Source organism: Fistularia commersonii, chromosome 34 (assembly GCF_037954325.1).
Source record: "Fistularia commersonii isolate RoL2024-O1a breed Wild chromosome 34, RoL_Fcom_v1.0, whole genome shotgun sequence".
NCBI classification, from domain to species: domain Eukaryota; kingdom Metazoa; phylum Chordata; class Actinopteri; order Syngnathiformes; family Fistulariidae; genus Fistularia; species Fistularia commersonii.
Genome location: NC_141317.1, coordinates 7,956,815 through 7,979,837, shown reverse-complemented (window position 1 = coordinate 7,979,837; position 23,023 = coordinate 7,956,815). Strand labels below are relative to the sequence as shown.

At 43.2% G+C, this 23,023-nt stretch overlaps 1 long non-coding RNA gene across 1 annotated transcript; it reads left to right on the top strand.

Moving 5' to 3' along the window:
* The first annotated feature begins 1,581 nt into the window (after positions 1-1,581).
* LOC147214465 (uncharacterized) lies at positions 1,582-21,531 on the top strand. The gene is made up of 3 exons (XR_015104352.1): positions 1,582-1,666; positions 1,750-1,872; positions 21,479-21,531. It is a non-coding gene; the product is annotated as an uncharacterized LOC147214465 (long non-coding RNA).
* Positions 21,532-23,023: the final 1,492 nt, after the last annotated feature.

Below are 23,023 nucleotides of genomic sequence, written 5' to 3'. Positions count from 1 at the left end.
TTATTTGTGAAACAACAAATGATATGAAATAGTCTTATAATACAGTCATCAAACAAGCTAATCCGATTCTAAAATCATGGAAAACACAGAAAGCAGAATGGAATCCAAGTTTAGTTTTAATATAGACTTGTGTTGTTTGATACCAGATTTCTGTTTTCACTGCCCGATAGCAGCTTCCTCTTGATTTTTTTTTCTGGAAAACTCTTGCAAACCAATTCAGCGGTGACAGTTATGCGTTCACTGCCAGGTAACTATAACCACTTGAAGACGTCGGTTGGAACTGGTTTTGGCAGTTCTCGCGCCGTCTCGCTGGTGTGGGTGTTTACAAACATCTTGCAGCGCGGGTCAGTCGGAGGTGAATTTATCAGTGAAATAATTCTCCCCCTAAGTATGATCTCACAAATTAAATATGGTAGAAATAACTGCTGTATATCCAGCCGGGAGGGTTTCGCACCTCGCAGCTTCGGAGTTTCACGTTGCCGCGTGTGCCGGTGACCAGGTTTCTATTCCCTTTCTGTTTCGGTACCGGGGGGACTTCACATGTCTGACTCACATGACCCAAAAGTGAGGGAGGCACGTGTATTTTTCCAGAACGTGCACACGAGTGCGCACTATTTTTTTTTTTTTTTTTTTTTTGCGCGCATTTAGAAGTTCGGTGCCCAGACATATGGACGGGGTGGGGGTGGTGGGGGGATGCGTGTGCTAAAAGCGGGGATGGACGAAGTTAAAAATGCCTCCTGGAAATTTCATACACACTGGGGGAGAAAGAGTGTGTGTGTGTGTGTGAGCGTGTGAACAATATGTTCTGTTAAAGTGATCTGCTCAAGTGATTAAAAGCAGGAGCTAAAAACAAGGCGGTAGACCTTTGAGGTCTGGTCAGCAGGCGTGTTTGTGACCGCGTGTCCGCCTCCTTGATGGTGCGCGGCAGAAGGACACGGCAGCTGGCCGGTAAAATTCCAGATCCGAGCGATTGTTAAAGGTGAAACAAGCACGGGCTATGATTAGCTCGCACCAGGATAATAACCTCCGTCGCCACGTTCCCCTGATCTCGCAGGGCCGGTGAACCTGCGAGGTCTCCTCAGGAGGTTAACCAAACACTAGACGTGCACGGTTTAGACAGGACACATGTCTATTAGTCCCTATTCTCGGTCTCATCTATCAGATTTTTTTTTCGGACCCACCTGCCCGTCAGATGACTGAGCTGTGACTTGTATTTAACAATGTGTCTGTGCGCGCTCACGTTCACGTGCACATGCTGTGGCACTCATCGCATGAACTCCGATAGACCTTGTTACAGCAGAAAGGATGTGACCCCTGACAATATGGGCTTGCAAGCATGTGAGTACACACACACACACACACACACACACACACACACAAACGTACATTCCAGCTCTCACATGCTCACCATTTCTTACTACCTCTGCTCTCTCAGCTGTGTGTGTTTGCACGAGGGGTTTTGAGGTGAAAGCGGACCCGTTCCAGGCCCAGGGGAGACCCTCGCTGGATTGATGACGAGGAAGAGGAAGAAAGGGCTTGAGAGAAAACAAGAGCAGAACATACTTAGGAGGTTTTTGTTCACCGAATACAACTTTTGATTTTCATCTCTATTTTCCAGGCTACTCCTCATCCTCTGGCGCTTCACCTTGCGAACGGAGAAAAGCGGGTATTCGCGTCGGCCCCGTGCGTTTGCGCGCACGTTCTCGACACCTTTCTTAATAATTCAGTGATTTTTCTTGTATTATTCAGACAGCTTCTCCTCACATGCTGTGATGATGGTGATAAAATGGCGGAAACTCTTCCCACCCCACCCCCGTTCCCCAGTAGCATCTGGTGTGAGCAGCTGCTAATAGCGCCGCTGCAGAATTAACAGTAAGTGTTATTTCCTTTATGGGGTTTTTCTTGAAGCCAGTCCAAATGATCCTGTTTCACTAAATGACTTAATGTGTTTTTGCACTGTCAGAAAAAGGTAAGTGCAATGTATAATATCATATAATACAATGTAAAATCATATAGGCAAGGTGGTTAGCGCTTCCGTCGCGCAGCTGGATGGTCCCCGGTTCGATTCCGGGCCTTTCCGTGCGGAGTTTTCACGAGAGGGCGAATGGTTGAATGTCTCTTTATGCGGCCCTGCGGGTGCCAGGCGGCGGTGCACGGTGAACCCCGCCTCTCGTGCAAAGACAGCTGGTGCAGGCTGCAGAACCCCCTTCATCTGAGTGCAGGATAAGCAGTATAGATAATGGATGAATTGATCATCTGATATTATAATATAGATAATTTTGCCATAATAACTCATTTTAATTTGTGAGGAAACATTCTGTTATCCATTTTTATCCTTGCTGTTGTCTTGGTACTTCTAATTTTCTCTTATATTTGTATTTGTTGTTGTTGTTGCTCTCGTGACAAGCAAATGATCTTATTCATAATTATCTTAATAACAAAATGGAGGAAAACCCATGAACATTCCCTTTCTCTCCTCAGACAAAACAACACAACATCTCACATCGAAATGCGTTTCGAGCGATTCAGTATAATTGAATTTCAGCTCGGCATGTTGAATAACCGCGCGCCTCTAAATCAGACGGGCTTTTGAGGAGTTATCGGAACGGTTCGGGTTTTAACCTTGCAGGGAAAGATCGCCGATGACCAAACACGTGAATTCAGAACACCGCGAGTCCAACTTTACCCATGTGGGTTTTTATTCAGCCTCTCGTCGTGTCTTTATGACACCCCCTCCTCCCAGTTCTCTATTTTTACAGCTCCCTTGCTTTCCTCCCCCTCGGCAGGCGGCGCAGGTGCGTACGGTCCTCTCCCACAAGCGCGCGGGGGATTTCGTCGTGACACGGGGAGCTCTTAAAAAGCTGCAGGAAAATACCCACAACCCTTTCTTTTATTCCCACATCTCTCTAATACAACAGTAAATCTCCCTTTTCCTGTCTGCTCTGTGTAATGTTTCCACATCCCACTCTTTCCTACTGTATGCGCTCCCTCCATCGCCTCTTGCCTCTCCTCCGTCAAGGTTTGTTGAGCCGCATTTTGTAATAACAGTGCATTTTGTAATCGAATTTGCTGCATTTGAGAAGATTATTACAAAATGCACTTGCAACTTTTTTATTCTCTAGGAAATGAAATAACATGGAATTTATAGAATATTCTCTGTTAATGCAACCTTTGATAGTAATTGCAAAGTACTGCTACCAGGCTAATACAGTGATACTAATAATAGGCCTAGCTTTTACGAATACTTTAAAGCAAAATAAAATACAATTAACAATCAAACTATGCTTTAGAATTGTTATTACATAATGCACCATGTTATTACATTTCCTAGAGTAAAAAAGTTGCAAGTGCATTCTGTAATAGTCTTCTCGATATGTAATAACTTATTACATAATGTGGCAAAATTTTTTACAAAATGCGTTGGGGCAGTTTATTACAAAATGCGGTAGTTTATTACAAAATGCGGCTTTATTACAAAATGAAATGAAAAAAAGTTATTACATTTTGAACGTTTATTACAAAATGCAACGTTATTGCAAAATGCGGCTCAACAAGGTTTCGAAATGAGTTACAGCAGCGGCATCCAGAGAAAACGAGCAGGAAGTATCAGGTCTGATCTGGTTTGGGTATTCTTCTCCTCGTTTCGTCCTCCCGGTTCATCTTTCTCAAATGCGTCGTCAATTATTGGTATCAGAGCAGACGTCGACATCGGGCGGGGAAATGCACGGGCCGTACGTGGAATTTGTCCGCCCCTCTCGCTGGGGCGGCTGGCCAGAATCCCAGACGGTCCCTTATCGCCGTCTCCCGTCCCGTTCCGCAGCTGTCACCGCCGCAATTAAAAACGGCCTAATTGGGCCGGAGTCTGTCGGCGTGCGCGAGGGACACGTACGTCTGCGGCCCCGCGTTACGGCCAGTCTCGCTGGAGCCGCGGGCGACCATATGTTTCGATCAAAAGGGGTCGGCCGTCGGAAACAAACAAAGCCGTTTGAGTCTCGGCGCGCGAGGCTTAACGGAATGCCAAAGTTGGCGACAGATGCACGGAAAGATGGAAGCGGCGGTTTCGCCCGACAGAAAGCCTGGGTGCAGATAGCGTCATGACTCTTGAAAGTCATCGGCTTCGAATTGGCCGGCTCTCTGGTGTGTGGGTTGGGTCTCGACGATGACATGGGAGAGGTTTAAAAAGTTGGGAACGTAGAAGCCCTCATTACAGACAAACATGACACGACGTCAAATCATCCTATTCGGCTCCCTCGGCTCGAGTACGGACGCAGCGACGTGTTAGGTGTGGTATTAATCGTGGTATGTCGGTTAAAGGGGCTCGAGTCTCTCAACGCAAATCGCTAACAACTTGCAGGAGCCGCTGCTATGATGTCACTAAAGCAACAGATGATTTTTCATCCCTAAGCATTCCGGCAAACAATGGGCTCTGCAGTGAAACCCAGAAGGAGTGTAATGCATTTGTTTCCACAAATATAACTACGTCTCTCTGCCAGCCTCTTCTGCCCCCCTCCCTCCCCCCTTTTTATTCTCCGTTGTGGCTTTGTTCGGTGCCGCTGGTGATGTTTGCCTCTCTGACCCGCGGTGTCTGCCAGCAAACACACACTGGCCCTGTTTCTGAATTGGACCGGCCCCATGGATCTGCTCTGGGGTGTCTCCATATCCACATTACCACTGAACCACAGCTGGCTAATGAAACTCAGGCCTCGAGTATCCGACAAACGCCTGCGCACAAACTACCGGAGTGACCCGGGGAGAAGCCACGGGACTTCTACTGTGAATTTGCGGCCCGTCGGACGGGAACGGTGAAATATCGAGACGGCGTTCCGCTCAGAATATCAAAACACGTTCAGGACGGCTCGCAAATAAAACGTAGTCGTACAGAGAAAACATTATTTTAACATTAATATTCAACTACGTCTCAGACCGCAGCTTCCGGCCCGGCTCTATCCTCCCTTCAACTGTTATGTCTTCAGCCTTTGTATATGAACGTGATATATTGCTTTTAAAATGTCTACGCATGTATGATTTGTTATTTTGCATGTATGAGCAGGTGTGCTCGGAACATGCACTTTGGGAAACGTCCGCGTTGCCGGGCGCCGTGTTCAAATCAAACAGACGGGATCCACCAGTTTTCAGATTCGGGGTGTCTTGTTCATGTAGGTTCCTTAAGGGAAGGCGTTCCGGCCAAAGAAAACATTGGATCTGAGAGCTCACTCAGTCACATGCAGCTGGCTCCAAAGGAGGCCTCGGCCATATGTTGAGTTTGCATAGATATGCGAGGCGAAGATCTGCCTTATAGCCAGTGATATTCTATTCTCACACAATCCGGTCCACGTCCCTTTGAGTGCCCCATTGTCAGGGCTGCCAGAATTCATGCATAGACAAACAACATTCTGCACTGAGACAGAAACACGTGCAGATACGGTCATATTCACCGGCTGCGCAGAGGAAAGGGGAGGTTTTTTTTTTTTTTTCTTTCCAGTGGATGATTGTTGCTGAAACTTCCAATCCAAAAATTAGTCACATTCTTGCAAGATATCTGACCTGCAGCTTTTTTCCCCCCTCTTCTTCTTTCTTGAGTTTATAGGAACCGATGTCTTGCATTAACAACCTGGAGCGATATCACCCACGTTGTTGCGGTGCACTTTCAAATTTTCAATCATCCACTGAACATTTAGACCCGAAAATTAGATTTTTAATGAACTCGACAAAGTCCAAAACCACTTGTAACTCCTCTTCAACACCGCTGTTTCCCCGCTTGTGACTCGGAAATCATGACTCACTTCGACAGGGCCTTAATCAAAATAAAGCAAAAAAAACTCAAAAATGCCCAAATTAGCTTCAGAATAAACTTTGACTTCCATGCAGAAGCTTATATTTTGGACACTTCAACACACAGACAGGAGGAGCATTCAACTATCCACCATCCGATCGTCCGCCTCCCCAACCTCTACCAACTCTCCGAAAAGAACATTTTGCATTTCCGCCATTACTCCCAACAAAAGCGCATAAGAGAAGCTCTTAGAACGGAAAATAGCCACAGTTTTGCATGAGCTCGCCGTACGGATCTCTCTCGCCGCTCTTGTCAGGCACCGACATGCTGCCGCCAGACCGAGTGCTGACAGCGGGACGTCACCGTACACGATAACGCATCTTTAAACGAAACTGCGAACAAAGGCGGCGACGGAACAAACACGTCGTTGGTTTTGTAATTCGTTCGCCAATTTCTGTTTTACAGCCGACTCTCGTTTAAGAGCGAAATCCCTCGCAGTAACGGGGAAAACAATCCCGCTCAGAAAGCGAGTCTTTCCTAATTTCCTAATTGGCGACAACAACAAGGCATCGACCGCAGCAACTTCATAGGTTCGCACTCGCCCCCTTTACACCCCGACTCTCCGATTTAGGAATTCTTTTCAGCTTGTTGTTGGGAAAGTGACCGCCGACCACATCCCTGCCTCCTTCTTCTGCTTGCAAAGAGGAGACATGTTGAGGCAATGAGGCCGGGGTCAGTCCAGGGTTGGATATGGCATGCAAGGCTTAGCCAGGGAAGACGTTGCTTGTGATGTGGATGAATATATGTGGCCAAACCCCAACAGAAGCAGGATCCATAAACCATCAAATCCATCCCTTAAAATCCCTTACAATATATATTTTTTGTTTACAACTGCATATTGTATTGATTAGTATTCTGTAATTCTACTTTGTTTTGGTCGCTGAAAAGCCAGCAGTGGAAAAACGTACTAAAAACTGCACATAAAGCACATTTAGTGTGTTGTTGCCGCTTTAAAAGAGTAATTCAAATGGGTTTTCCTGCCAAAATGTGTGGATTGTTTGGATTCGACAGAAGAGTCTTTTTTTTTTTTTTTTTTTTTTTACCCCCCCCCGATGTTTGTTTGTGTGACTTTTCTCTCAAACATTGCTTGTCGCCCTTCAAGCTTCACTCCGAAACAGTCGCAACGATTCACGTTCTCCCCGCGTTTGCGTGGGTTTCCCTTGTGTTTTCCGGTTTCCTCCCACGGTCCAAAAATCATGCGGTAGATCCGACATCGTCGAGACCTGTGAGACAAAGAGAGGTTCAATGTCTGTATATACACCGCTCCAAAAAATAAACCCAACATTTAAACAACACAATGTTACTCCAAGTCAGTCACACAACTGTCCGCTTAGGAAGCAACACTCATTCACTCTGACTTGTATTAAGGACATTACATCCAAGTTGGATCCGCCAGTAATGTGTTTTTACACTTTCATTTTGCGTGTGACTCCAAAACTAGACCTCCACGATCAATACTTTGGATTTCCATTCATAATTTTGGTGTGATTTTGTTGTCCGCACCTTCAAGTCTTTAAAGAACAAAGTATTTGATAAGTATATTTCATTCATTCAGGTCTAGGATGTGTAATTGTAAGTGTTCCCTTTATTTTTTTTTGAGCAGTGCATAATTGTGTGAGGAATAAAGAAAGGCACACAAATACAAAAAATAAAGCCAATGATTTCAAATAATAGATAACACTGATCATACAACAATAAATTGACTTCACATGCACTTTGGCTTCAGTTAAAAAAAAACAACATCTTTCTGTTTTTACCTTTGTTGGGATCGACTCCAAAGTATTCAGATTAGGAAACCTTGGTACCACAATTACAGGATTCATCCATTATGGGAGTGAAACTTGTAAATATTTAACAAAAGCTGTGTGAATGAGAAGGCGAATGGTTGAATGCGTCTACACGTGACCCCGTGATGGACCGGCAACCGGTCCAGGTCGACCCCCCTCTGGTCCCCAATGACCGCTGGGATGGAGTCCAACGCCCCCGTGACCCCGAGTGCGGAATGAGAAGCGGCGTAGATAACAAATAAACGAACGTATGAGGTCTACAATCCAACGCTTGGACGCGTTTGATAAAAAAAAAAAAAAGAGCGGAATGGCTCATTCGGTCATTACGTCAACTCGTTTCTTCATTTCGCTCTTGATGTTTTTTTTCCCCCCCCTTCAGGTTATTTCAGCTGGGTTTTTATCTTTGCATTCGTCCGTCGGGCCTTTTGTTCCGTCTCATTTGATTTTGAAACGCGCTGTTCCGCTCTGCTTTTAGGTCGGGAGCCGTGTCAGTCTCATAAAAGCACCGGCGATCGGCAAAATCGGCGTCCCGTCACACCCGATTCATTCGGGAGATCCGGCTTTTCACGCCATCTTTTTCTCACGCGCCCGGGAGAGACCTTTCGGACGTGGAGGGGGGGGGACGTTGCTTGGTTTGTGACGATTTCAAGGTCGGTGAATGGAACATTCGCAACGAAACATCTGCCCCCTCTGGGATTCACCGTTCGGCGCCTTCCACTTTTGTCCGCTGGAATTCCCAACCGGTTCAACTGGGAATTCCGCTAGTCTTGGCCGCATCATTTGGGGATTAGTGCCGCGGGGTTAGCAGTAGATAAAATCTGTCTTAAGTTTAATATTAGAGGGGATTCATCGATGCACAAATGCTTACCTTAATATCCGATAGGCTGTGAAAACACGAGGCAGTCCGAAGTGTCGGTATGTCCCAGATCCAAACCACCCAAATATACTTCTATCCAAACCTCCCCCCCAACACACACACACACACACACACGTGTTTGCCTGGCACATGTTCTGTGATTGCTGTGGCAGATATCCTTCATATCCTGTCCCGTATGGAGCGGAGGTTTGTTAGTCTTTGGGATTCCTGGATGAGAAGCTAAATCCATACTGTCACTGCTCTGGGAGACTGATGATTTTTTTTTTTTTTTCCACTAAACAAAATCATCTGCTGTGTTCACGATGTAAAGAAAAAAAAATGTAAAAGAAAGGGAGAGGGAAAGAGAGAGAGAGGAAGCCACAGGGGGACACAACAAATTTTACTTTTGGAGAAATAATGGAGGAAATATAGCGGCAGCGGGGAGAGATATTTCTTTTTTTGACAGCATGGATTTCTCCTTAATATGCTCAGCGTACCAGAAGGTTTTGGCCATTAAATTGTCGAGAGCTGTAAATAAAACCAAGGACTACTGAGGATGGGACGTGGAATTTGAATAAACCTAAGAGGCTGTTCATTAGTACCTCATGTTTCTTGGACTCCGTCCACCCGAGTAAGCATGAAGGTATTCCGCATGAAAATGGAGGGCTTTGGGTCACGTGAGAAACGTGACGTTTTCTCGTTTTTGATTGGCTGTAACGTACAGGTCACGCAAAGGAGAAGTTAGAAAGTTTTAAACTTTGAGTCGATGGTTTCGTTCCGTGTCCGCGGTGCCTGGTGTTTGTTTTTTATCTCATTTAGCTGACAATAGAATTTAATTGTCTGAATTCCAAGAATTTCTATAGTCTTGTTTGCTTCGATACAAAAGAGCCCCGCCATATGTAACTGCTTTATGTCCGTGTCGGAGTCGTAATGTTCCTGCATATTTGACTTCCAACGTATGCAGAAGGATTAATTATATTCAACACAGTTAAATATAGACAGAATTATCAGTGGAAATGGGAGGATATTTAATAACTTTAGTTATGTCTGGCTCTTGACTGAGTTCAGTGCTGAGACTTTTAGCAAAGTTAGATAAAGAGGTCAGGGTTAATGAGGATTTGTGCCATTCAAATGTGCGGTTATTGTTTTATCAGGTCTTACCAGGTCCCTGGTTTAATTCCAATATATCAGGGGTGTCAAATTTACTTTGGTCCGGTGCCCACATACGGCCTAATTTGTTGTCAACGGGGCCGGAGCGGTAAAATCATGGCGTAATTACCTAGAAGTAGCACGCAGTCCAAATTTCTCCTTTGTTTTCGTGTAAAGTAGAACAGGTAAATGATAAAACTCTTTATATGTAATGAACTGTTCCTTTAAAACATACAAGACAAACAACATGAGATTTTTAAAGAAAAGTAAGTTCAATTTTAACAACACTATGCCTCATTTCTTTTTTTCTCAGTTCTCCGTGCATTTGGTTGTATTTTGCGCCATGGCGAGTTTCATAGTGGCACTGAAACTTGTTGCATCCACAGCAAGCATACAGTTTTCTCATTAATCTCAACAAACAAATAAAAGTTGTCAATTTTTTTTTTGAAAACACTACTCTTTATTTCCACTTTTCTCTTTTTTGACAATGGTATCTCAATGGAAAAGCGGGTCGATTTCTAACTATAAGGCAAAATGCTAACTACAGACCCGGAAGCTGTGAGTCACAGTTGCTAACACTGACAAAAACAGTGTGCCCAAGCAGACAATAGAGGAAGTGCATTCTTATTTTAAAAAAGTAGTTCATGATTTTTATGCATTTATCCCACGGGCCGGATTGGACCCCCCTGGCGGGCCAGTACCGGCCCGCGGGCCGTACGTTTGACATTCCCGGGAAATAAACTCCCCATGTCTGAATGGGTTTTCTCCAGTTTCTTCCCACCATCCAAATAATGCACGAATTTCATCGGAGAAAATAAATTGCCCGGATGGTGTGAATGACAGTGAACGGTTGTATGTCTCTATATGTGGCCTTGTGATTGGCTGGCGCCTCTTGACAAATGAAAGCCAGGACCGGCTCAAGCGACCTTGAGCGCAGGATAAGTGATGTGGATAATGAATGAATGAATGTTGGATGTTAATTTTGCACAAACCTTCCTGTCCGTAAAGCATACAGACATTAACTCGTTTGTGTCGAAAATGAATTCATCTTTTGTTATATAGTGCATAACAGAAATGCATGTTTGGACGGCAGACAGTTATAACTCACACGTCAGTCTTTTGTAGTTTTAAAAACACTGCGTTTGGGGTGTGCGTTCCTCTCTGCATCACACCCAATCCAGGCCTGGTCTTTTTGCCTTCTGGAGAAGAATTCCCATCTTTATTAAAATGTGAGATTTGTTTGGCTAGTACTGTGTCATATGAAGGATTAAGCTGCCAGACAAGAGTCTGTTTAAACCTCCTGGGCCTAAAGCTCCCCTTTAAACCACGACGTTCCAGCTCTCATGCTCTGATTCTGCAGTTCATTATAGATTTATTGACACTGATCCACCTATCAAACATGATTGGATTCCAAGTTTTATTATGGCAACAGTCTATTTGCACTCTGTCAAACCCAAGTGGGAGGCTAAATAGTTCCCTTGGAAATTATCTCTATGTGCATAAATGCATGCTTAGAATATTTCAACACTACATTGATTTTCAGTGATAGTAGTGTGCCGAACTGATGCGCTTGCAGCAGCCGATTGGTGCTTTGTATGTCTTCCGTGTATCACGGTCTACTGTATTTAAAAGCACTTTAAGAACGGCACAAAAACCAGTTCACTTAAAGTATATGGACACTGTAGAATGCTGACCTCCACCAAGCTGAATGTTTTTTTTTTTTTTCTTTTCTCAATATTCAACAGATCCGTTCCCCAAATTAAGTGGTTTCTATCTTGGCTCATGCAATAACTCTGCCCCAAGCTTCCTTTCTTTTTTTTTTTTTGCTTTCCAGCGCAGCATAAAACCATGGGTAATTACTCAAATTACCAGTGAAATAATTGGAATGATCTCATATACAGTAGATTCTCCAAAACAACTACAATCACTGGCATAATATGCCACAGTATTGCGATGATGTTATTCAGATTGGACTCATCATGTGCATCAGAACCACTGGAAGTGAGTTCATACTCAATCCAAAGATATATTTGTGTCCGCATGTTGTGGACAAAAACATTTGTGCTTTTATTTTCGTACCTGAACTGTAAAGAGCATTTGGGCTAAAGTACGTCTTACGTGCTGTACGTCATTTTAATTATTTTCCATTCTGTTGTCCATTCTTATCCATGATGTTGTTGTTCTTCTTCTTATCTGCTATCCATTTATCTATGGATGTCTTTTGCTATTTTCCTGTAATTATCTCTCTATTTATATTCATATACATATTTATTGACACCACAATCGTTACAGCTGTGACAAAAGAATGGGGGATCAATAAAGTTTATCTTATCTCATCTCATATTATCTTATCTTATCTTATCTTGTCTTGTATTATCTTATCTTACATCTCATCATATCTTATCTCATCTATATCTCATCTCATCTTATCTATCTTCTCTTATATCTTATCTATCTTATCATATATCTTATATAATCTCATCTCATCTCGTCTTATGTATCTTATATCTCATCTTATCTTATTTTATCTTATCTTATATCTTATCTTATCTTATCTTATATCTCATCTCATCTGATCTTATCAATCTTATCTTGAATCTTATCTATCTTATCTATCTTATATCTTCTCTCATCTTATCTTATCTTATCTTATATCTCATCTCATCTTATCTTATATTATCTAATCTTACATCATATCTATCTTATCAAATGTATCTTATCTTATATCTCATCTTATCTTATCTTATCTTATATCTCATCTCATCTCATCTTATCTTATTAATCTTATATCTTATTAATCTTATCTTATATCTTATCTATCTTATCATATATCTTATCTAATCTCATCTCATCTCATCTTATCTATCTTATCATATCTCATCTTATCTTATCTCATCTCATTTTATCTTATCTTATCGGTTCATCGGTTGTTGTGTGGATCTAAAAGAAAAGCATATGACAAACTGTGCTTGTGGAGGAAGTGTGGGGCGGCAGAGGGTTTTGTTAGCGTGGTGCAGGACATGTACGAGAGCTGCGAGACAGTGGCGAGGTGAAGAGATGCGGAGGAGGGAGTGCATCAGGGATCGGCTCCGAGACCCCTTCAGAGATTAGACAGGAATCTCCAAAGATGTTTGCTGATGAGATCGCGGAGGGAACACACGGTTCTATTTGGGAGCGATGAGGATGGATAGGATCAGGAATGAGTCCATCAGAGGGAAAGCGTGTGTTAGATATTCTGGAGATAAAGTCAGACTGAGATGATTTGGACGTAGACAGAGGAGGGACGGTGAAGATCTGCGTAGAAGGAGGTTGAAACGATCAGGCAGGAGGACGACCCGAGAGGAGATTTATGGATGGAAGGAAACAAGATAGGAAATTAGTTTGTGCGTTAGTTTCTCTTTCTGTCTTATTTCTCCCTCCGCTCAATACGCTCTACAAATTTAGGCTTACAAACGCATCACTGAGAAGCCGTTGATTTAAAAGAAAGCTTTCTGGAAAGGACGTTTTCAGGAATGATTTAAGGGTTGATGCTGATACACCATTTTGGAGGTCCACAAACCCTGGCAGCAAACACTCACTTCCCTTGAGTCTTTCCTCCAGAGGCGGGAAAAGCCCAAACCATGACGGTCTTTTAAAGGAATATCCGAAAGCGACACCTGAAATGAATGAACGGCTCCTAAATTGATTGTTTTTTTTCTCACTGGAAGGAAACTACCAAACTGCTAAGCCACTGCTGGCTATCAGTAACTTAAAATACATGATGCCATTTTATTTGCACAATACAGAACAAGGAACCGTCTCTGACAAGGAACTGAACACACCCAGGTTGAATTTAAGCAGATTTGGTACGGACCAAGATCAATATTGACTATATTAAATGTCAGGGTTGGGTAATTGGGTAATTGTTAATTGCAATGCGTTTGAATCTCACTGGTCGCCGGGTCATTTGCAAATGTCTTTTTTCGTCTCCAACACCATCCCTCTCCAATCGCTCCTTTCCGTTGGTGGGTCGGACTTCCGAACCGTAACATTAATAGCTTATTGAACCAAGTATTGACATTGCATTAAGAAAAGTACCATCTAAAGCAATCAGATGCTCCCTGTGAACCAATTAAAAACAAATGTGGCAATACACGTTTGTCTCATAGATAGCATTATGTGTCACACTCCGGTTGCGTAAGTCAAACTTTCATGCTTGATCCAAGCCCTTTTGTGACACGTGTTTCCTCTTTTACCGCATAACCCGCCTTCAGAAAAGAAAAATCTGTATTCCTAAGGTGATGAAAACACGAACGTCTCATTAAACGCTAATCGAGTCGGAGTATATTTCTCTGATGGTTGTCGCATGACGGTGTTCATGTGTTTCTCGTAACTCGCACGAGTGTCAAAGAGGACACCAAAGCTCCAGGCAGTGGATTTGATATTAAGTGCAGATGCAGGGACTAGATGTTTGGAGGTATGTTGCAATAACAGACAATCAGGACCCCAGAAAAATAAGAGAAATAATACCCATTGTTTCTAAAAATCACCATCACACAAAAACAACTTTATGATGGTTTACATTCTTAAATTCTGAACTTTAATCTAACTTCTAACACGGAAAAAATGGGAAGAAGACAATTGTGTGTGTGTGTGTGTGTGTGTGTGTGTGTATATATATGATGCATTCACTTCCATGTTATGATGCATTCAAGGTTTTCATTTCGCATTCATGATATGATGCGTTCAGGTTCATATAACGATGCATCCGTGTTCTGGTGTTCAAACTCATTTACATAATCCAACCCAGAGTTCAAGCCTCCATGAGACAGATTTTGACGAAATCCCCCGCAGATTGTGGCAAACATCCCGTACCTCCAACGGACAACGACCTCAGAGGTAAAACGGACAGTATCTATTCAATTTTTTTTGCCAATAACATCGGCAGATAACTGGTAACAAGCACAGGAATGGAACAGACTACGAGTTTTATGATCAGCATACCCAAGGCTCCGACAGCTACGGCAGGACACTGGCTCCAGAACTGCATATGTAGCTGGACAAAGGCTACTTCCACCCTCGGCCTGAAGATACACCAGGGCAAGAAAGGGTGCCTGAAGAAGGGTCAACAGGGATGCCGCATCCACAGCTACTTTTTGAGAAGCAGGCCGAGTCAGTGGACTGAAGTCCAGCAGCAGGACACACAGCACAGTCTGCAGGACATCAATGCCCTTGTAATGGAGAAGGAAGAGCGAGGCACAAGAAAGGAACCTGAACCCAACACAGCAGGTCCGTCAGCAGAGAAGAAGCTCCCGGGGTGAAGGCCATAAGTCAAGTGGCGAAAGTCCTGCGACAAGTCGCTGTGGAAGGAAATCAACACTGTTCTCAACATCTAGGCTACCTGGGGAGAAGGGAGTACAAGGACACTCTAGGGAGTGAACCTGGGACGCTGGGATTCACTGCTGAACCCTCTGGAGATGTCGTGGGCCATTCAGCGAAACATCCATGAAGGAGGGCGCCCACTTGACAACCCGAAGGAAGCCACCACTCTCTTGAACACCACAGAGTCTCATCGGTGCCTTCGGTATGCTTTCATCGAGGGATATCAACACCTAGTCCTACACAACAGATCCAGCCACGGAGACCAAACCACTTGTGACAAGCAGCACACCTGCAACACGGAAGTAATAATCGTTTAACTTAGTTTGTCTGAGCTCTTTGTCGTTTAGATCGCTGGCATTGTTTCCATCCTTCTGCTTATTAGCTCCACGACGGTTGCTAAACATCCCCGATACGGTAAAATACCGATCCTGTATTGTGAAGGCAGATCATGGCAGTAATAATGGAAACCTTTAGATTTTAATCGCATAAAACCACAAACAGAGCTAAGAGGACAACACGGATCATAAGTCATTTCCGGAATGGGCGTGGCTCGCAGCAGCTCATTTTTGGCTACGGGCACACATGACGGTGTAAAGAAATCCTGCTTGCATTTCATACAACTTGACCCTAAACCACAGAAGAGGGAGAATAAGGTTGATGTGACACCTTTTGTTATGTTCAGTACATTTCATAAGATTTAAGAGGTTGTGTGCATTTTTATCGTTTTTACTGGTGGCTAAAGGATTGAATCATACGTGTGTCAGATGTCCCACATCCTTTTGTAAGGAATGAGGGGCAAAGTGTGTTATTTACCAGCTGTATCTTTGATGATATTTTTGCCATAATACTGCCAACATATGACCCGAAGTGTCGAGATTAAATGTTTAGCATAGAAATAAAAAAAAATGCAGTTGCTATGTGGACCTCTCTTCTTATCTCCAAATACAAAACCTTACCTGCTCCCAATTTTCACTTAATCGGAACCACAACTCCCGCAATCTTGAGCGGTATTCAAAATATTTTGCCTCACATGTATCGTATACATCGTCTGTTTGGTTATTTGGTCGTTTCCCGGTAGCTCCATCTCAAACTTTAACCTCATCAATGCAGCCTATCGTAACTCTTCAACATTTTCACGATTGAATTGATTTTTAGACATAAACCTCTCCTCAAGTCCACGCCCTCCGAACTTGACGGACACGGACACATGTGTGCGTGCACACGTACGTGCAAGCCATTGGATTGGACCAGCACTCTTCAGAGCTTTTCTCTCCGTTCTGATCCTGTGCCAGAATCTGTGAAACCATATTATCACGTGTGAAATGAAGACCCCTCTTATCTCTTATGATCCACGCTTGACAAATCGGGGTCAAAGACAGACGATAGGGCCGATGAAAGATAACCGTAGGCTAATGCAGCCCGAGGGGGGCACAAAAGTGGACCGAACTCTCTCCTATGAGCACATCTATCTTTCTTTGTCGCCCAAAGAAGGGAAGATCCAATCGGTCATAAGGACGACGAAGGCGTAACAATCTCCTCCTTCCGTCGTAAGCGATCGCAGGTTGAACAAACATTTGTCCGGGTGTGAATTGCGGTCGTCGCCCCCTAACCCGTGACTCCCCTAGGTTGCAGCCCCTCGCACCGGCTAGCGGTCTCCTCCGCAGCGACATTCCCTGCATACCTGCGTTCTCGACTCACAAGGGCACATGCACCGGTCACAGGGCCACAACGGGGAGTGGATGTACGCGTATTATCGCAAATCTCCAGTGACAAGCCCACTTTCCTGTTACTGCGGATTAATCTTTCCCAGGCTGGAGAGGCGTAAGGGAATATAGGTCACGCTGCCGAGTGAAGGGAGGTTGAAAGATCAGGGGTGCGGGTATTTGAGCGAGAAGTTTCAACCTTGGTCTAATGTGACCTTTGACTTTTTGATGTGAACCTCAGGCGAGCACAGCAGGAGTTGACCTCCTCTGACGGGCTAATTAGCACGTACAATAACGTACAAATAGCTGCAGTTGGATTAGCTCGAACTCATCTAATAAAGGGTTGCGGTGCGCCGAGTGGCTCAGTGAAGCGCTCAGGTTCGGGGACGATACGAACTCTTTCATATTTTAATAACAGGCACAATTTTTCTTCGCTCACACATCTCTTGCACAATATCTGCAGCTACCGGCTGTCTACCGAGCCAAATTTCAAGAGTGGATTGACAATAAAAAACCCTCGAATCCTCGATTGCCATTATAGTGAGGTATGTAGTTCTGGATTTGAATACTAGCAATAAAAAAAAAAAAAAACAACGTTTTTTTGAGTTGTATTTCTCGGTCTGCTGTCGTTTAAGTTGTCTGTTTTCTTCTTCTGAACGCATGTGCAAAGAGTTTGCTCATCAGTATGTCATCTATTTGTTGGCGTATTATTGATTTTGACGGTGTGATGCAGCTGGTGATATCCTTCGTATGCCTTAAGTCTGTCACAATTTTAATTTTAACACAGTTATTCGGTTGAAGAAGGCGAATGCCAAAAGAGATATGATACTCTTTATCTTCCCATTTGTTTGCTCTTTGCGGTCTTGTCACGTAATGTAAGAATTTTAAGTGCGCAAATGGTTTCGAGTCAAAAATCGATGTGATGTTGTTTGTGTTATGGCAGATGTTCGTTGCAGGGCTTTTTCTTGTTTTTCCCAAGTCTGGATAATTAAACAGATTCCTAACTTGTTTCTGTTTAATATATCTGTCATGTATATTTAATACATGATGCTAATCCAACAGAGGATCGAGCATAAGTTCGGTTGCCAGTTGAAACCACAACAAGAAATCATTGTTTTGGTGTTTTGGACTAAACCTGTATCCTGCGTCCTGTTCGTTCACTAGGAGTTGCAAGACCTGCGGCTTTTCTGACAGTTGTCTGACAATTTCTGACAGTTGTTACCGTTACATCATTGTGGTTTCTGATTCATAAAGATGAAGTTCTTCCAAAGCTCAGTGAGTTGTCGTCACTCCATATCATGGTTCATTACCTTGACGCTGATTGGACGTCAGCTTAATCCAGCTTTAGGATGGTTAAAGAAAACCACGCAATGTCATTGTTCTCATGCGACGACAGTAAAACCTTGCAAAGTTGTCTTTCCTATTTGGACACCAAAAAAAAAAAAACGCCCAGATCTGGTGCGTAATCGATAAAGAGTTTACGGTTTTGAAAATTGAAGCTACCTTACCACTACTGGCCTTCTGCTCAGTGGAAAAAACAGGCAGGCCGTTGTGATTTATCATATTAAAGTTACTTTATCTATAGAAAGGAGCCCAATATACACCTGCCTCATTTTTTGTGTTAAACATAATATCCCCGTCTTCTTCTCATCACCTCAAATCCTTTCAGAGGCCATAATCAGAGGGAATAATCTGGATGACAACACCAATTTTTTTTCACCTGCAAGTAAGAAATCCTAACAAGCGGGCTGGCGGGCAAGAATGTTCGTGCTTTCTTTTTTTTTTTTTTCTTTTTTTTTTTCCCCCAGACTCCAAAATCCCAACCCCACAGGCGCCCCGCTAGCGTGGTAATCAGTTGTGTTCTATTAGGCCGAAAACAAAAGCCGCATTGCACTCAACTGAACTTGGATCTCTTCTGCGGTAATTGGCTTATTTTTCCATGTGCCATGTATCTCATCCCAGCTTATTGCCAATTTATAAGTAATCCAAAAAGAGAGACCCCCGGACATCCACAGGAAATACTTTAAAATAAACTGTACCATATTGTATTTTGCCACTAATCTAATGTTCTCCGCTAACCGCTATGATGAGTTTGACATATATGATAAGGTGAAAACACTGACAGCTCGGTTCCAGTGGCTATTAAGCCTTTTTTTTTCTACCGACTGACTGATTGCATCACTTAACATTGGCTTTTGCGGAGCCGATTCCTGCATTATTAGGAGAACCAAGTGGACTCCGGACCTTTGTTTGCCAGCCTCTGGAGAGGCCTCATATTTTTGTTGTCTTCAGCTCCTGACCGCCATCCAACAAACTGAGGCTCCCCTTTCTTCTTCCTTTGTGGGCAGAAGAGAATCCCCGGACGGGATCCACTTGATTGATTTCGAATGTTTTGCAGCACCGGACGCTCAACTTTTCTCCGTTAGCATGTTACATAATCAATACTGTACGTCTCTAAACAAAGGGATTAGTAACATAAACCGAAATTTTTTTTGATCAAGCGAGTAACCGCATTGAAAAATACCGCATTAAGAAGAAAATAAATAAAAATGTGATTAAACTTAACCGCGGGAGATGATGGTTCTGACAATCTCTCCTGGCTTCCTGTTTGATTAGGAACGAAACGTGAGCATTCAATTGTATTTTTTCTGAACGCCGTAGTCGAATTGTTGAGATATTGCGGATGCGTACCGATTGTCCATTCGAATTATTGATGTTGTTCTTGCTCTTTTTTTTCTTCTTTTGCTATATTCAACTGGTCTCTCCAGTTATATTTATATTCCTATTTATTGACAATTATAATTGTTACGCTGCTGTGACAAAAGTATTTCCCCTATGGGGATCAATAAAGTTTATCTTATCATATCTTACACACACTAACCTTGGCTGAGAAAACCTATTCAGATACATCCAGATACATTTTACATTTCTCAGATATTAATCTCAGTGTTTTTGTAACAGTAAAGATTTTAACCTGTTTTCTACATTTATTGACATTATTTCCAGCTCCCCCAGTGGATCTCATGAACCCTGAGGTTTTTTTTTTTCCATTGTGGATGTCTTTTGCTATTTTTTAATTGTCAGTATTTATATCTATATTCATATTTTTGTGACAAATACAACTGTTAACGCTGCTGTGACAAAAGAATTTCCCCTATGGGGGATCAATATAGTTGACCTAATCTTAAATCGTGGGAAAGGTGATCGAGGCATCCCATGAGAATGAAGCAAACAGGATATTTATCCACGCAAAAAGTGCAATTTTATAAGAATATGAGCGCAGGGGAGGACGAACCTCCGATCCTCCCGATTGGTGAGGATGAAATTGTTTCCATCCCTCCATCACTTACGTTCAGTTACAGAGGACTCAGCTGTTTGTTGTTACGCTGACTGGCCTTACAATGTATTACACCTTCAGATATTATTTTATATTAATGTTGAATGGACGTCATTACGAGCGCAGGATGTTGCAATCCATGATTTGGGTTATAAAATAGTGTTCAGTGGGGTAAGAAACTGAAAGTAGACTCCCGTCTACTTGGCGGATATAAAGGAAATTTATCCACAACTACTGCATGACATATCGTCATTGATTTTCTTGTTTAATAGCCTTGACTTCCATAAAGTACATTCATTAGCTAGATTTGGGACCCAGGATTGTTATTTATAGGCATATATATCAGAGCATTTCATAAATTAAGTTTATACGGGCTGGAGGAGGTCGCCGTTTCGCTACAAGACGGTAAATCAAGGTATGGCTGGATTCAATTTGATCATTTGGGCTGTAAAACAGACACGGCGTAACGAGATCACGAACCTGTAATGTGAAAATGAAATAGCGGTTAAATGAGAAAATCCGCCGAAGACAAACGGAGCCGGCGACGTCGCCTCGGCTGCTTCTCATCGACACCAACAAATCTGAATTTTCTCATCGGCAGACACCATATAAACATGAATCCTGTGACTTTTTATCGCCGTCTTATCTTATCTCACCTTATCTCGACTGGTCGGAAAGCCTTCGCAAAGTCGTCTTTTCTTCTCGGAGACCGAAAAAAAGGCGCCGGCGTCTTGTGCGTTTTATATGTAAATCCGGTTCTGGTGCGTAACGGGTTCCTCTGCGGAGAGTTTACCACGTTACATGGACAGTAACCGCGCATCTCTCGGTCTGACGGAGGTTCAACGGGTGCACGATTCTCCCTGACTGACCGGACGGAACATGTTTGGATTTCTTGGCCGACCACCAAGAGAGAAGAGAGCGTTTTTTATTTTCACGATCACAATTATACATCTTATTATTGTATGTCATCATATTGGCAGGGGGACACTGACATTAAATATGGAAATCATTTGTTGTTTTCCTCCCGGAACACCCGGAGAGCGTTTCAACAATGCTACTTTTTGGGCCGTTTTGTTGTGTGATTTCACGAGACGACTTTTTGAAAAGAAAGCAAAATCATCCAAACGCGATGGTTAATTGAAAGCTCTAAAGACAGAAAAAAGTCGTGCATGCACAAATCGCTTCGGTAATACGCTCACACACACACACACTCTATGTATCACATGTTAATGTGTTTCCAATCAACACACACAAACATACATCCCTTGAGCTGTTGAATGGGATTTCAATGGCAGACTTTCTGAGCGGAAAGGACAGGAGGATATTGCAGGGCTGTTATGATTTGTTTGGCCGGTAGCCTTTGTTAGGACGTTTTGTGCGGCGCTGTAGAAGTGACCGCAGAGATTTTTCGCTGATGTTCATTTCCAATTTAGCTTTTTCATGTTGCTCCAGGACTTATGTAACAGCCTGGCTGGCGAGCGCTGTTACATCAGCTAAAACAGGACAGTGATGTCCTTGGAGTTGGGAGCAGTGCTGAAGTCACTCCTCGGAGCACATGTTGGGGCATTGCACAGAACTGAAAGGTGATTGAATTTTTTTTTTTTTTTTTTTTTTTTTTCCTGCAATTTGGACCAATTTGGGGATTTATTTTAACTGTCTTCTTTCCCTGTTGGGTAGGTCCAGAGGTTAAAATCATAATCATGATGATTTGGATTTCTTGTTTGGCTTGCGATAAGCTTGGAAGCACACAGTCGTAGAAAAAAAAAAAAAAAAAGAAAGAAGTTCTTAAACCTCTTGTCGTGAACCTTGAATAAGGTTAATAAATAACGCAGGAAATAAAATGGGAAGCATCTGGCTCTTGTTTGACCAGCAGGGCCAAAGAGCTGGTATTTTAGTCCTCGCGTATCGCCCGGTCTTGTTTATCTGCTCAGTTTACTTCCACATTGCCCTCATAAATGGCCAGCTGTGTCAATAGATGCGAGCTTTTATGTTTGGCTATCAATGAAAATGTGTCACCCTCGACCGTGTTTGTGCAACTCCGATGCGCATCGGGGAAAACGTCCTCCGAGCCCAAAACAAATATTAGCTTTGGGTTGAAACGCATCCCCGGCGACAAACATCTGATCTCCTCCGTGTATTCCGCTCAATCCAGTCGATTTTGATGCATTTTCCGTCGGTTGCTGATGATCTCAACCGACGATTGGAAATGTTTTGAGGAGAAATAGGAGGCGGTGAGCAGCTTTATGCTCGGCGTAACGCACTTTAATACCAAACTGCCGTGCAGCCGTTGTGCATTCGAGACCATGTACACGCGCAACATCAACTTTGTGTAAATACAACATTTATTTTTGCTCAAAAGGCTGCAAAACAGAAATATTTATGTATATATTTCTTTATAAAGATATTGCATGGATGGATATTTCTACGGACTTGTTTGAAACTGAGATGATATCTTGCTCCAAACTTTCAGGTGGACGTGTCGTGGATCCCGATGCCCCGATGCGCAGTACAACCAGGTGAGCGTGACTCTTTTCACTTTCCGTTAAAAGCCACCCTGACGTTAGAGGCGATAAAACCTCCGAAACCGTTCGCTTGACATTAGACGACCGCTTATTTATATTCACTTTACGCAACCGGCCTCTGATCTGAGACAAAGGGTCCGTTGTAAGAAGCGGTAGTTCGGAGGACGGTTTTACGTCGAGCAAATGCCTTTTCGAGTTGCTCTCACATCCCGTTAAGATCGCAGTTCATTGATGGGTCCTTTTATTACTCTGAGGTCAGACATGTCTTTCGTATTAAATGTTGACGAAGAGGGGTTCTGGAGGGGGGGGGGGGACTTGAAATTGATGTCACTACTGCCCCGAAACACAGAATAACCACAAAACAAACTTTAATACAGAGACCAGATGTACTGGTAATATTATTCATATTTCTTTGCCAGTGGTTCACTCTCCTTCATTTTTTGTGACACAAGATTTACAGTGTGTGTGCACTTTG